The 15,256-nt window shown below is 35.1% G+C and overlaps 1 long non-coding RNA gene across 1 annotated transcript; it reads left to right on the top strand.

The window, feature by feature from the left end:
• Positions 1-3,224: 3,224 nt before the first annotated feature.
• LOC138127171 (uncharacterized) lies at positions 3,225-6,220 on the top strand. Its single transcript, XR_011158135.1, has 2 exons — positions 3,225-5,933; positions 5,981-6,220. It is a non-coding gene; the product is annotated as an uncharacterized lncRNA (long non-coding RNA).
• The last annotated feature ends 9,036 nt before the right edge of the window (positions 6,221-15,256 follow it).

Below are 15,256 nucleotides of genomic sequence, written 5' to 3' on the forward strand. Positions count from 1 at the left end.
AAAGTTCGAATTCTAGGGAGTAATTTATTTTTGACATGAGAGTATGTTACTGCTTTAAAGCGCGAGGTGACACTTCTCGGAAAACGTCAACTTTGCGTTGTCAAATGAGAGCGCAATTGCCTTCTTTGGATATGGATTGTACACAGAACAAATGTTTAGTGTTTGTATTAATGTTTCCTAGCGTGCAAAAAAATTAATAAGCACCACGGGCGTAGTGTTACCGGTCTCGGGTAATAACAAAAATAATAAAATCCGCTGCGCGTAGGTCCCCGGTAAAACGCAGTTGCCGCCCTTAATACTTAAAAGTTTAGTTAAAGGCCGCTTACAAAAAAGCGGCAAACAATATTGCAAATAAGATGCAAGAGCTACAATTTGTTTGTGTTGATCATGTTGAACTAGATGTGAACGAACTATTAACTGAAAGCCATCAGATGGACGGAGATTTCCGAGAATTTAAATGTTAATGCCAGAGATAAGATGTTGGTATCATTAAAGCTAGAAAGCAATGGGATGAAATATGTTATGTTTCGTACTAGTGATATTTCTCCATTAGACATTTTTTTTTTATTGTTAAACGTCGACTTCGGTAAAGAAAAGTTGAAAATTAAGAATGTATAAATACTGAGTGACATTAGAATTAGAACACCAAGAAAACCAAGAAATTATGGTTATTTTAAGTTGACATATTAGTCTTGACTTGAACTTTACTTGAATTTCATGTTGCAGTGAGATAGGGTCTGTGGGGGGCGGTGAAAAGTGGTCAGTCTTCTCCCGAGATCCCAAACATGTTCGATCGGGTTTAGATCGGGAGATCTGGCAGGGCACGGTGAAATGTTGACACCAGATTCATGTAAGAACTGTAGTTCTCTTCTGGCTATATGTGGGCGAGCGTGATCTTGCTGAAATATTGGCTGATAAAGACCAGAAGACCATTTAGGTGAAGCAATAAAAACAGTTCCACAACTTCGTTTATGTAGCGCAGATGTCATACTGCCCCGAATGAAAACTAATGGTGTCCTGCTGCCATAACCAATAGCACCCCAACCATTACTCCAACAGTACGGTGAGTAGGCGAGTAGGCCTCTCAGCAGCAAACTCAACATCAGGACTTTCTCCACGACGTCTTCTAAACTCGCCTGCGACAACAGTGGAGGGAGGAATGGCACAATATGGTGTTCAGCGATTAATTCAGGTTCAGTTTGGGGATGCACGATGTATTCAGGAGTCCTATTGTTACAGAAGAATAACTCAGGGTTCGCGTTCACCGGTTCACCTGAACGCTTTTGTCACAATTTCTCCTGAAATGGTTACGAATTCTAAAGTGAGTCTTTTGCGACGGGCACATTTATGCTTGCAAATGATTGGTGGCCACTTTGAGCACTTGCTCTGATTGTATTTATTTTTCGTTTCAGAATCCCTTTTGGTTTATGTTATACCTTTCTCCTGTTTTTTACGACAAGCTCACCTGCATTAGAATAAACAAGGTTGTTTTCAGAACCGCAATTTATTGCTTTATTTAAAAAAATAAAAATAGAATCATATGATCAATGGCGAGTATGACATCTTGAAGGACATCTGCCTTAACTTAACATGTTGATGTTGATTGACACTTTGGCAGAAATGTCATTCTGACAGTGTGATATATACGCTTAGGAACTGATTTTATTCATATTAACACCTGGATTTCCCTTTCTGGGATTGGTGTATCTTTGATGTCGCACAACTTTGTTATGCAAGCCATTAATTTTTCTTCGTTTGCATTCTTGGGATCTAGATTGTCGTCGGCATTGGTAAGTTTTCTCTGGGGAACGAGTACTGGGATACTGTATATTTTTTACTCTGCTCGGATGCATTTTTATTTCTTTTAAAAAATGCCACAAAAAACAACATTTCTAGGCTTACCATACGTCCCGGTTTCACACATAGGTCGCGGCCAGTTTGGCACTTTGTCCGATTGTACCTACCGCTCGTTTTAATAAGGTTGCAGGCTATAGTCCGTAATACAGTGGAAACTTTAAATGGAATAAAATTCGTAGGCGATTTTTGCAAAAAATCCCAAAACAGGTCAATTATTGTTTTTGCTTGCCCAAATTTTGGCGCATATGGTTTTTGTATACAGGTGTCCCAAAAATGGCGTACTAACGGTGCACTACGGTATAGAAGAGACTACCGTAAACGTCAGAAAAATGTTTAAAAAATTCTATTGGACTTAATTGCTGATTTGGCGGTCCTTGAAAGTGGCACTTAACAGGAAGATTATTTTGAAATATATGTATTAAATTGTCATAACAGCTACCTCTAATCGTACATATTATCACAAAGTACAAGATTACTCACTACCAATATCTAATCCTGCACAATAGTGAATTTAGAAGCTTTTGAAATCGAAAAAAATATTTTAAATCCACTACGGTAACATTGCAAGGTAATGATGTACGAGTACATCTTTGTTTACATTGTATTACCGTTAATAATAAAAATAATAATAATTTATTTTTTTGTCTGAAACATTTTTTCCATATTTTTTTCGTGTACATTTAAACATCCTGGATACGGTAGTAAGTAGTTAGTACGCCATTTTTGGGACACCCTGTATTTGCTCCCGGAAATGCGCAACCACTCCTAATTTTTTTTTCAAATGTAAGGGTATCTCAAATGACACCTCGTTTGAAAGGCCACGTATAAATACAGCGTGTTTGACGTAAGAGCACGAGCCTGACGAAGCCTAAAAGCAACACAAAATACATTTGACAATGGGAATTAGATTTATTAAAACTTATAAATTGTAGTTTGGACATCCCTAACTAACACAATAGCTATAGTCCAATTTTTACCCTTTTGAGGTGACGTCACGATTTCCTTCCTCGCTTTCTCTTTATTGAAACGACAGAAACAGAAAAAAAAAAACAAAAAAAAGGCACGTTTATTTATTGATGGTCACTGAGGTTATTTTATGCTTCTGTCAATTTGACAATTTTTAATTTCTTTCACTTATTACATTGATTACAAACATAACCTTTCGAAGCAATTGTCAACAAATTTGACACATTTTAGTAATTTATGATCAATTCAAATTTGTTTCTGATCCTAGCTCAAACATACGTAAAGTTACTAGATAATGATGTCATCGCAAAAGGGTAAAAATTGGACTATACCAACGAACAATTTAATTAGAATAATGAAAGTAGCATGTTACAATGTTTCAAAATAAATAAAAGTTTATTTAAAATATGATTTATTCACCTAGTTACTCATGAAAATTGAATACATATTGGATTGCATTTGAGTTTGACAGGCTCGTACTCTTACGTGAAACACCTTGTATACAGGGTGTTATGGAAATCCATGTAATAAATTGAATCACCAATGGAACTCTTCAAAATAAACATTTTTTACATGTTGATCTTTTTTTAATCGAATATTTGTTTTAACATCTTTCAAATCCCAAATTTTACACTTCGCTTATGAGATAATCGTCTTTTGATTGGTATTTATGAGTATAGAGCTTTCGTAGTGTTGGAGAAACGAGCTTAAACTATTAGCCATTTGTTGTCGAAATTTGGCACCAGAAGGTTTAATTCTTTTTTTTTTTTTTGTTCGACACTGTCAGAATTTGAGAATTTTCTCTTGTGTGAACGAATTTTGATAAATGTCACAACTTGTCAAAACAAAACGTCAAGTCAATTTTAAAGATTTTAAGCGATTTGGAGCCATTAAGGGGCTCGTCGAACAAAAAAACGTTGTATTCAACTCGTTCGTGTGTAATTGGGCTCTTTTTGGCATGAGTGGGCCATTTTAAAATGCGAGTGAAACGAGACGTGCCTTTTTTGAAAGCGATAAATAAATCTTGTTGACTGTTTAGTTTAGAAACGCTATTTCTTTCAACAAATGATGAAATAAAGTCATGAAATTCTCTTGTCGAATTATACTCGAACTTTTTTTTACATAGATAATTGATTTCACAAAAAAAGAACAGAAATTAAGTGTAAAAATTAATAGTTTATCGCGTCACCATGGTTAGGAATACATTCCCTAACTTGCTGGGGCATGTCCCGGATAAGATGATCGATTTTTTCTTGAGGTATCTCATCCCAAGCTTGTTGTATGTGACGACGCAGCACCTCCAGACTGCTTACTTGTTGAGGAAAACGTCTTCCCATGAGGAAAAATGGAATTTAAATCCGAAGAACGAGCTGGCCAAGGAAGAATTTCTACCTCGGCTTGTTGCAGAAAGGTCCCACTAATTTGTGCGACATGGGCATAATATTTCTGGAAAACTACTCCAGTGTGTTCATTTATCAAAGGTAACAGAACAGCTCTTAAGATCTCATCGACATGTTGAAACGTTTCGACTTCCTTGGTTCTTCCTCGATAAAACTTTCCTCCCTTATTTGTTGTATTGTTAGTTGCCGCATTCCCCCGGATGATTTTTTTTTTGCGGAAAAATACAAAACAAAAATAATGAGAAAAGAAATGTTTATTTGCCCTACGTTATGTGTTGTTTATTATTTAGTTTAATTTGGTTCTACGAGAGGCCGTACGAATAAATAAATTGGTGGACGTTTAAGTGAATGAGATTTGACTCACGACCCGCGAATTGAGATATGACTCATGGATAAATGACTAAGCTGAGCAAATACAGAAGTTTATGTCGCGAACAGCATTATACGAGTTTGCAATCCGGATGCGAACTATGTGATCCGGTTTAGATTTGACTTGTTTCCCCAATTAAATTGAACCCGACGCGATAGCCCTGGAAAACTTCGGTCAAAGCCTGGTCTACTCCGGTGATTGAAAATAAAAAGGATAAAGGTTCTAACAGACTTATAGGGTACCTCTCCTCACGTGTCAGCTGGCCTAGGTTGGTCACTGTCCCGTTTAAGGGTGACGCGGCTGTTTGTACACTTACGCCGGACCACAGCTAATTGAGTGCGAGGGACATTGGCGGTAGCTTCCCCGACGGTAAAGGCTTCCAAGTAACAAATCACTATGCGCACTATGCACTTTTATGGACGTTAACCTAGCGCATTAATATGCGAAATAAATTTAAATTTGATTCTTTATTACTTAATTTTTTTATTGCAAATGAATTTATTTTTCTAAAGTACAGGGTGCCCATTTTATCTCTTCCCGCCTTACGGTTTAGCAATAGGCAACACATAATACATTGCACAGATATCTTGGTGGAAATTATTTATTTTTTAAAATAAGAAACATAGTTAGCCAAAGTGAAACATTTAATATGCCACGAAGTGACATAACGCACCATTTAATTTTTGAAGTATTTGATGACTGATGTCATCCATGACGGTAATATTCAATGCAACCTTTTGAAAATTTTCAAAAACTTTTTTTTTAAACAGCAATCTCCGAAAAGTAAGTTGTGTTGCCTATTTTGTAGTTTTAAGGCGGGAACCGATAAAATGGGCACAGTGTCGAGAAGGCAGGGAGATCTTTAGATCGTCAGGGAACAGCAGGGCGTGGGACTTTAAATCGGTAACAATATCATTGATGTAAACGTTGAAAAGTGGCGGGCCCAAGACGGAACCCTGGGGACCCCCCGACCCTTGAGAATATTCACCTGAAGAGAATCCATTGCAAGAAACAAACTGCCGCCTCCCAGTGAGGTAGGATGAAAACCATTTAAGGGGGAGTCCATGGACACCGAACTCGGAAAGTTTTTGAAGCAAAATATTGTGATCAACCCTATCAAACGCTTTGGCGACGTCCGTATATATCACATCCCCCTGTCCCCTCCTGTCCAACCATTTCGAGATAAATTGCGTCACACAGACCAAGTTCGTTACAGTAGAACGACCTCTCGAGAAGCCGTGCTGCGAAGGTGTCAGAAAGCTTCTCCAGACCGAAGACAAGGAGTTGAAAATGGCAATTTCAAAAACTTTCGAAAAGCTGGACAGCAAAGCCACTGGGCGGTAATTCTCAATCTAAGCCAGGTTTCCCCCTTTATGAATTGGCACAGTCTTTGCAGTTTTCCAAATGTCCAAATGTATCAATAAAACAGCAACAGTGTCAAACGTACAGCTGTGGAAGATCCTTACGAGAACGGAGAAGCCAGCAAAACTGATTCATAAAAATTACGTCAACTTAAATAATATGAAATTTCGAGAAGTGATTTTGTAAAATGTGTTTCTTTTAAATATGCGCCTGTTAGCTCGTTGTAAACCTAAAACCTATAAATAAATTTGTTTTTTCATGGCAACTTGTTTTTTTATCGTCACTTTTAAATTGTCTCTAGTCAGTAGACAATTACACTACCCGACATTTTTGAATTTTTTTTTATAACTGCAGTAAAAACACCTAATCTGGGGTAATTAGGGTCTGCTGATTCTATAAACGTCAACAGATTTATTCTAACACGTCTAGATTCCGAGTTAGGAACAACATGTAACAACCCATATGCATTAATGTTATTTTTATTAAAATAGTACCTAAACAAACTTAAAAACCAATGATAATTCTATTGCAAATTGTTAACAGAGAAAGGACAATTAAGTACCAGTACAATCCAATACAACAGGGGTTCCCAAAGTTTTTCAATTCGCGGCGCACTTACAGGTTTAGTATTTTGTCACGGCGCCCCAGTCGAAATCTGTGTACAATGACAATTTTATTTTTTGATGACACTAGGCACAGAAATGAAAATAACCACAATCTGGGGCTCACGTAGGTATATACAGTGTGGAAACTTTAACTGGAATAAAATCCATAACGGACGTAGGTGATTTTTGTAAAAAATCCCGAAACAGGTCGATTTTTCTTTTTCCTTGCCCACATTTTGGCGCATATGGTTTTTGCATATCTGTTCCCGGAAGTTAGCAACCACCCCTAACTTTTTTTTTCAAATGGAAGGGTATGCCAAGTGACACCTCGTTTAAAAGCCCACTTCGCAAAGAATACAACGCACTATTGTTTCCTGAATATTTTCGAAGCTTACGTGCTAAAAAATAAAAACTAATTGCGAAATAAGGCTTTTCCACTGCCACTCTCATTTCTTGCTCCACATTGATTTTTGAGCGATATTTGCTCTTTATTACAGTTGCAGCTGAAAATCCGGCTTCGCATAAATAGGATGTTGCAAAGGGAATGAAAATCCTCATAGTGTTTAAACTAAGAGTTGGATATTCAGTTTTGACCGTTATCCAAAACTCCACTAAATCGGAACAAGCGAATTTTGTTTGAAGGTTGTTGTCGCAGAAAGTTCAATGAGACTCTCTTCTTCTTGCGAAGTGAATTCTTGTGGAGCTTGAGAATGGAGAGGACCTTGGATCTACGGAAAATGTTCGACATTGCCTTCCGAAAAGTATTTTGCAAACCATTCAGTAAGCTTCGAAAGGTATTCCGTGGAAAGGGACAGCAAGTCTTGTGAGACAATGAGCTCATTAGAGAGGCCGGGTATTGACTATTGATGCAATTTCGGAAAACAATCTTGACCGCCATCCTCATTAATTTTTTTTATCCACAACAAACTGCAGTTTTCTCCTAAACGCCCCAATTTTCTCCAATAATTTTAAGATGTGCATGGTATTGCCTTGCATAGACCATTTCAAGGCATTCAGTTGGTGAAATATATCGCACAAATAGCTAGTTTCAGCAAAAAGTCTGGTTCGGCAAAGTATCTGGAATTTTCATTATTTGAATTGTTTATTGGGAATATAAATAAGTAAATTTAGTTTCCGGAGAACAGAAAATAGGAGCGCCTTGCGGCGCCCCTGAGTACTCTCCACTGCGCCCCAGGGCGCCGCGGCGCACAGTTTGGGAACCCCTGCAATACAAAACAAATTTTTTTTTTCTTTTATGCGGGCTATCATCTTCCTTTTGAAGAACCCAACAAAAATCATAGCGGGATACCATATCCCCTGACCCCTGGTATGTACATAGGTATGCCAAACACAACTTAAGCCTACTTAAGGGTGACCGATACTGGCGAAGTGTTTCAGTTTTGCCACCTTTATAATGCAGCCACTAATACACAGTAGAGTATATAGATAAGTATGGAAACCAAACTGAATTTTTACCTGAAATAATAAGCCCTGAGGCCCTGACCGTTTCCATGCCCTTACCGAAAGGTTCTCGGAGTTTTATGGTTTAATCTGGTTTATCAGACAAACAATAAATACATTTCTTATTTTGTCTAAAAATGTAAGACATAATTTTCTTCTGGAAAATTGTCGAATAATAAAATTATTAATATTATAATAGATTAAAATGGTCCAATAATATGAAGTCCCAAAATTCACGCCCATAAATAAATGTCTTTTTCTTTATACCATACTGTTATTAGGATTTATCAGTACTCAATGCTTGATTGATATGATACCTATAACAGACTAGGCCGTTATTCAAAATTATCAGACCGAGGCCGTTATTTTTGCTACCGTTGCTACGGTTACGGCATAGATGACAACTAAATTTAATTTTTGAAGTAAAGAGAAATGTCAGTCTTACAAATAAATCATCGTTAAATGTTAAGTATTATTGGTATAAAGAAAACTATAAAACAACATACGGCCGATATGGATATAACAGACTCGGTTGATTATAAAATCTCGGCGCCGCCTCGATTTTACAATACCTCAACCATGTCTGTTATATAACCCATATCGGCCTAATACCGTTATATACTATTTCGCATTAGACACATTAGACGTCGTATGCGAAAAAGACATGTTTTTGCAACGAATTACATACAAGATTTTTTTCTAATTCCGTAAAGTATTAGGCAAAAAACAAGAAAAAAGAAATACAGGTTTTAATTTTTTTAATTCACTAATTTATTACTCCTATCATTCTATCACTCTCTATCTACTCCAATTCATTTATTACAAAAGTGATATTTATTGTTACAATTTTGTAGCGATTTTCTTGCCAAATGAGTGATTTTGATCTGCGGTATAGCTGCTATATGTAATGTATATCCAGTTTATTACCTGCGAAGTCGCAGCCAATTATCAACGATTTGAGCAATGGCTTGCGTTTTTTAAAAGTTTCTTTTACATGATGAACTGATGAGATCAATTCAATACTTTGATTGCTTTAGTAAAAGAAAAGAAAGCTTTTCTTGTAATTTTATACTTCTCACTCTTTTTGGCACTAATGCGAAAAAGTGACAGTTAAACGCATTAGTGCGAAAAAGAACGTCATTGTGACATTCAAATGACCACCAAAAAACCACCTATTTTGCAATGGAACTACTGGTCTCGCGAAGGAGTAGATAATTACCAATTCGCGATTTCTTTTTGTGATTTATACATATACCTACCTGCATACTCCACAACGCACAAAACTTTTCATACGATCATACTTTAATTTATAAATCAATATTTCTGTACTTAATTTGTTATACCGGGTGTATTATGAAAAACCTTTGGTGCTATAACTTCCTTATTTTTTATCCGATTTTAATAAATGATACATCAAACAAAATTCGTTTTAGAAACATTATAGCTCGACATGCTATAATTTTTTTTTGACATTATATTTTTTGACAGACCGCAGCTAACTTTGTTTTTTTAAGTTGTACTGTATATTTTTTTATTTTTATTCTGATAGATGTTTATCTTCTGAAACACAAACATTAAAATAAAAAATCAAAAATTTTTTTTTAATTAAAAAAAATTGAATTTCCAAAAATCAAGTAACCATAACTTTACTATAGCAAATGTTCGAAATTACCTCCATTCTCTCTAAGGTACATTCGACAGCTTCCACTGACGCCTATTGCGGCGTTTAATAAAAATTCTGGTGGTATTTGTTCTCATACTGCTACGATTCTTGTTACTAAATCATTTCTGTTATCGACGGAGTCAAATAGACATTGTCTAGAATGCACTTTTATTACTGTTTAATGTGACTGCTTGATTAAAAAAAAAACGTTATTTTTTAATTTCTTCTTTTTGTTTCTATGCATGAACATGTTGTTTACATTTTCATATTCTAAATAAAAATCTCTATAAAACTGAGCAAAAAAAGTTAATAAACAGAACTCAAGAACAAATATTGGATCAATTCAAATTGTAGCCCATTTAAAACGATTTTGCTTGACACATCAATTATTAAAATCGTCTGAAAAATAAGGAAGTTACAGCACCAAAGATTTTTCATAATACACCCGGTATATATATTATATAATGTTAACGACGTTGACGTAATAATGTGCGGACTAAATTAGACAACAATATATTCATTATTTTTATACGTACATATTTTTAAAAAAACCTAATATTTAATTCCAAAAATTAGTTTTCATAAAAAAAAGCAAAAATTAATTCGCTCTGTACGGTCATAGTTTATATTAGAATTTCTGAAGAAATTCGAATAATACCGGGACAGGGTATTATCTGTAAAGTCATAAAATTTCCTGGTTGAAAACTGATCGGCGGCCCAAACTAACCCCCGGATTTGTCCCGTTCCTAAACAGGTAGGTAGTTTTGAAATCGGAGAAAAGATGTGCCTCTACTGCCTTTGGTGGCAAAAGCGATGAACTAAAACCGTTTTTATTCGCAAATTTATAAATGAATAACTTCCACAACTTCTGTTTTTTTTTTAATTATTATTTAATGTAGTAGGTAAAGGTAAATATATTGTATAGAATTACAAAATATTCTAACGAAATGTTCGCCTGGAAGACGAAACATTTAACTTTTACATTAAGCTCAATATAAAAAAAACAAATGTTTCATCCACAATTTCACAACGCAGCGGACTCAGTAAACTTATTTAGATTCATTCTACAAAATCTGGAAGAATAATATTGAAATTTAGGTAATAAAAAATCGAATTAAAGCCGCGCACTTTAGGTTTTTATCATATCATCAGACAATCTTTTTCTCTTATAAAAAAAGTATAACGCTGCGGTCTGGAGAATTAAAAAACCTTTAATTTGATGTATGATACTTGACGAATGATTGCGTATTAACTGAGTTCTTTGCAATTAATGAAATACACTCTAGTCAACGCTGGTATCGGTCACCCTTAATTTTGCACCTTCTAGTGTACTCTTCATGCTTGTAAGAGAAATGAATTTACAATGAATATATTATTATACACGAATACATACAAAATGTTCATAGGTGTCTAGTTCGCATACGTGACGAGATGGAATATGGAAATCGGGTGTCATATAGTTCTAATAAATGAAAGGTATAAGAAATTCTCATAGTTGGGTCAGTTAGAAAAATCATATCCGGTAGTGTTATTAATTATGTATGTACAAAATCATTAACTACTGGCCCAATTCGACCATCTCTATCATGTGTTATCTTCAACAGGTTATTGTTTTGGTCGACAAGAGATTATCTCAGGTACTTGGCCCAACTCGGTTGCGCCCTTTCTGCCGACTCCTTTTCTACTTTGCTTTGTTACTTTTCTAACTACAAGTGCAAACAATTCTAGTAATTTCTAAGATAAAGCGCTCTGTTTTTAATTTGCAATTCTCACCCTTTAATTCCAAATCTGACACAAATTTAAGAATACTAAAAAAAGTAAATTAACCGAATGGACATTGATTTGGTGTTTCCCTCTCAATTTGAAACCTGCTAAATTCATTAATTCAATTATCCCCTGATTTTAACTGGACTCCCCAAATTGTCGAACGAGTGATTTTTGCAATGTTTCTTTTCCCCATGTAAATCTGTACCTTTGTGTTGCGTTTGGACCGGACGCGTACTTGCATTTTCAAAGAAACGGTTCTTAGGATTTTTCGTTGAAATTATTTTAAAAATTAAAATTTTTAATTTAGGGAACCTATTCGGACCGTTACAATATCGATGCACCTTGTATCTGTCTCTGATAAAGACCAAAGGGGATCTGTACCTATCTGTACCATCGTATGTTCTTCTAGGACGTCGACGCTGTTAGATGCCTTCTTCAGACCTCGATGACCATGCTCGAAGAACCGCAGAATTGCTTCGGTTCAAACGCCGCGCTATTTCACGGAACGAGAAACCCGCTTCGGGCATGCTAACAATTCGCCCCCTTTCAAAGTCGGACAGTTGCGGAAAACGCTGTTTTGGGCTATTCCAGGCAGTTTAAAAAATTGCTGATAATCAGTGCCTATCTTTTTCAGGACAACTGCCACAAAAACCGAAGTTTTACGTTTTGTTGTTCTGTCGTTTTTATCACCAAGTCCCAAGATGTGGATAGCTATTTAGTAAAAATTAGCACGTAGTGTATAATGATAACTTCAATAGTGATTGTTACATTCTAATGTTGTCTTTTTATAATACAGTAGAGTCGCGATAACGTGAACACCCTATAAGGTGAACATCTCGGTAAGGTGAACACTCAAAATTTTCTACAGAGAATTCTATAAGGTGAACAACTGAAACCTCGATAAGGTGAACAAAACAAACACTTTTTTATTACACATAATGCAATTGTATTTTTATATTTTCCAAAAGCTTCTTGTACCGTTTTTTGTAATTTTAAGTTACTGCGCCGCACCTCCTTAGATTTTACGTTTCTGCAAGCCTGCATATGTTCATTTCAATTCGAATTTTTGTGGCATTACACGTAGTCTAGTAGTGTTTTTAAAATTTTATAAAGGGTCTAGCGTGACTGCACTTTTTCGCTATTAAGGTGTTACTAATTCTACAGTTTGTGGCTCCCAAAAATTAATTCTCGGGTATAAATAATGAAAAACGAGTAAAAAAAGAACTTTCGAAAATGGAGGCAGCATTATAGGCATGGTTTTTGAAAATGCGACGTAGGCATTTGCCAGTTCCCGTGCAATGATAAAAAAAGCCAAAATATTTCAATGGTATTTTAAAGGAAAACAGAAATTTTAATAACAGCCAAGGATGGCTTCACAACTTCAAAAAAGAATTTGGTCTATACCTATGGTCGCAAAAATTTGCAGTCTACTCGAACTAAAACTAAATTAACGCATTACTTTGAAGGCCAATAAATCTAAAGTGTTAAATAAAGAGTTACACGATCATATTTTGCCTTATTTTTTTGACCTTGATTAGGTGAACAAACTCGATAAGGTGAAAACGGTCTGCCTGAATTAGTTCACCTTATCGCGACTCTACTGTATTGGGGCCCAAACATTTTTTGTCGCATTTTTTTTTAATTAGTCTTTCTTAGAGCTTTCTTAGAATTTCTTGGTCAACTAATTAATTTTTGAGTCCAACATAAAACAGGTACTGCAACTTTAGATGTGAACGCGCGCTGTTAGCTTATTATTATTACTAGTTAAACATGTTTTCTTTTATTATTTTCTGTTTGTCGATCGTCTAAATGTGTAAAATAAGTTTAATGAAGTCAGATTTAACATTTAAATGCAAGGTATGTTCTGGATTATTTAAAAAAATGTGAAAACATCACAGAAGACTTTATTACAAATTACCGGGAATACCTACTAAGTTTTATTATGTTCTTATTTAACGTTCTCTTTATCAGGCGTTTTATTTTGAAGGACAATTTTAGAATAATAAATAAACGAGCGCTAATCGTAAATGCGCCAACGTCGGTTTTAGTACCGTATGTTTGAAAAAATTTCTGGTCGTTATCACTATAGTTGTCATGAACAAAATGTCATAACGTAACAAATAGAGGTATGATATCTTCCAACAGTTTCAGTAAGATCAGAATTCAGAAATGGTTTCGGTTTGAGTAAACCAACGTGAAATCATTTAGTAAACATTTGATTGTGCCGCCGGCGCCGTACCGCAGGTAGGATTCAATAGCACGTAACCTCCTAGATAGATAGAGGCCGCGACCAAAAAATAGTGACGTCACTTATAATACCCAATATAACGAAAATTATATACTTCAATGAGTAAAACTGAATATTGTTTGAAGACAAATAATTATTATGATAAAAAACAATAAAGAGGGTTTTTCCACATCACCTTAGGTACAGTCGATGGACAAATAAAACTGGGACAAAAATGACAATCACATAAGTCAAAATTTACAAATTTGCATCGTTTAATTACGGCTTTATCACAAATAGGTTAACTTTGGTATGACATATTGTATAGACACTGACAAATATATTGACAATTCAATGGTCTGATTTACACAGATTAAATTTTAAGTGTCCCAGTTTTATTTGTCCACCGACCATACCTACCCAATACATGCGTTGGCTCTTGTGGAGGCCTTGCCAATAGCCCTATATCTATGTGTTTTATAAGTTTAACTATTAAATTTAAGTAACTTTCTTTTTGGTGGATCTTTATTTTGGGTGCTAATTTGGTCGTTGATTAATTTTGAATAATTATTAAGAAATATATTGGCAAGGATATGACTATTTCAATATCAATATCGACTTCAATGTTTTGTTACATACAATACATTTGTCATTAATTTCTTCTACATATTTTTCCAATTTTAACATTGTCAACTCCCGTAAAATGATCTTTTGTTTACCGCTTCTTATAAATTCAGTTTCATATTTATCGGAAATAAGCTCACTAAATATCTGATATGCCTTAATAGAGGTTTCAAAGAATAATGTATCTGTCACAATAGTGTTAATGGTAATCTTAATGTTAGTGTTAGCCAGAATGTTAATCTTCAGAACATTGGTGAAACGTTCAACCGTTCACAATAATGGTGATGGTGATGTTAATGTTAGAAACGATGTTAAGAGATCCAGAAAATGTCTGGTTCTTTAACATCTACCAATCACCATCGAGAATTTCACGCACGCGCAGGCGCAGTGACAGTTCACACCACGTGGACAGCTGTAAGAGTAACATTCCTTTAACATTATTGTGAACACTGGACTACTAACATCACCATTGCCATCTCCACTAACATTGTAACATTACCACTAACATTAACACTATTGTGACAGACCCATTATGGGTTGTATTTTAGAGCACCTCTTGTTAAATTTTTTAAATATTCACCAACATTTGCAGTCATTTTCACCACAGTTGGTAAAAGTTATAACAAAATCTGAATTGGTGGTAATGTATGTTAAACAATTTTCACAACCGTTAACAAATTTAATTAGTGAATGTGCACAGTATGCGGCAATATAGAACAAACATGACAATATAGCAGAATTTGGGGATATATCAAATGAATTCTTTAATATATCTGAAAAGAAAGAGATGTTTTCAGATAACCGAAAAAAACCATTACCATTTTCATCTCTGTCATCCACTGAAAAGTCTTTTAAAGAAAATGTTCCAAATTTCGCGGACTTTAATTTAAGAAGGCTTAAAAGTTTTAATTATTGTTGGTCTTTTTCTTGCCACCTCTAATAGGGATCCATCGT

Source organism: Tenebrio molitor, chromosome 3 (genome assembly GCF_963966145.1).
Source record: "Tenebrio molitor chromosome 3, icTenMoli1.1, whole genome shotgun sequence".
NCBI classification, from domain to species: Eukaryota; Metazoa; Arthropoda; class Insecta; order Coleoptera; family Tenebrionidae; genus Tenebrio; species Tenebrio molitor.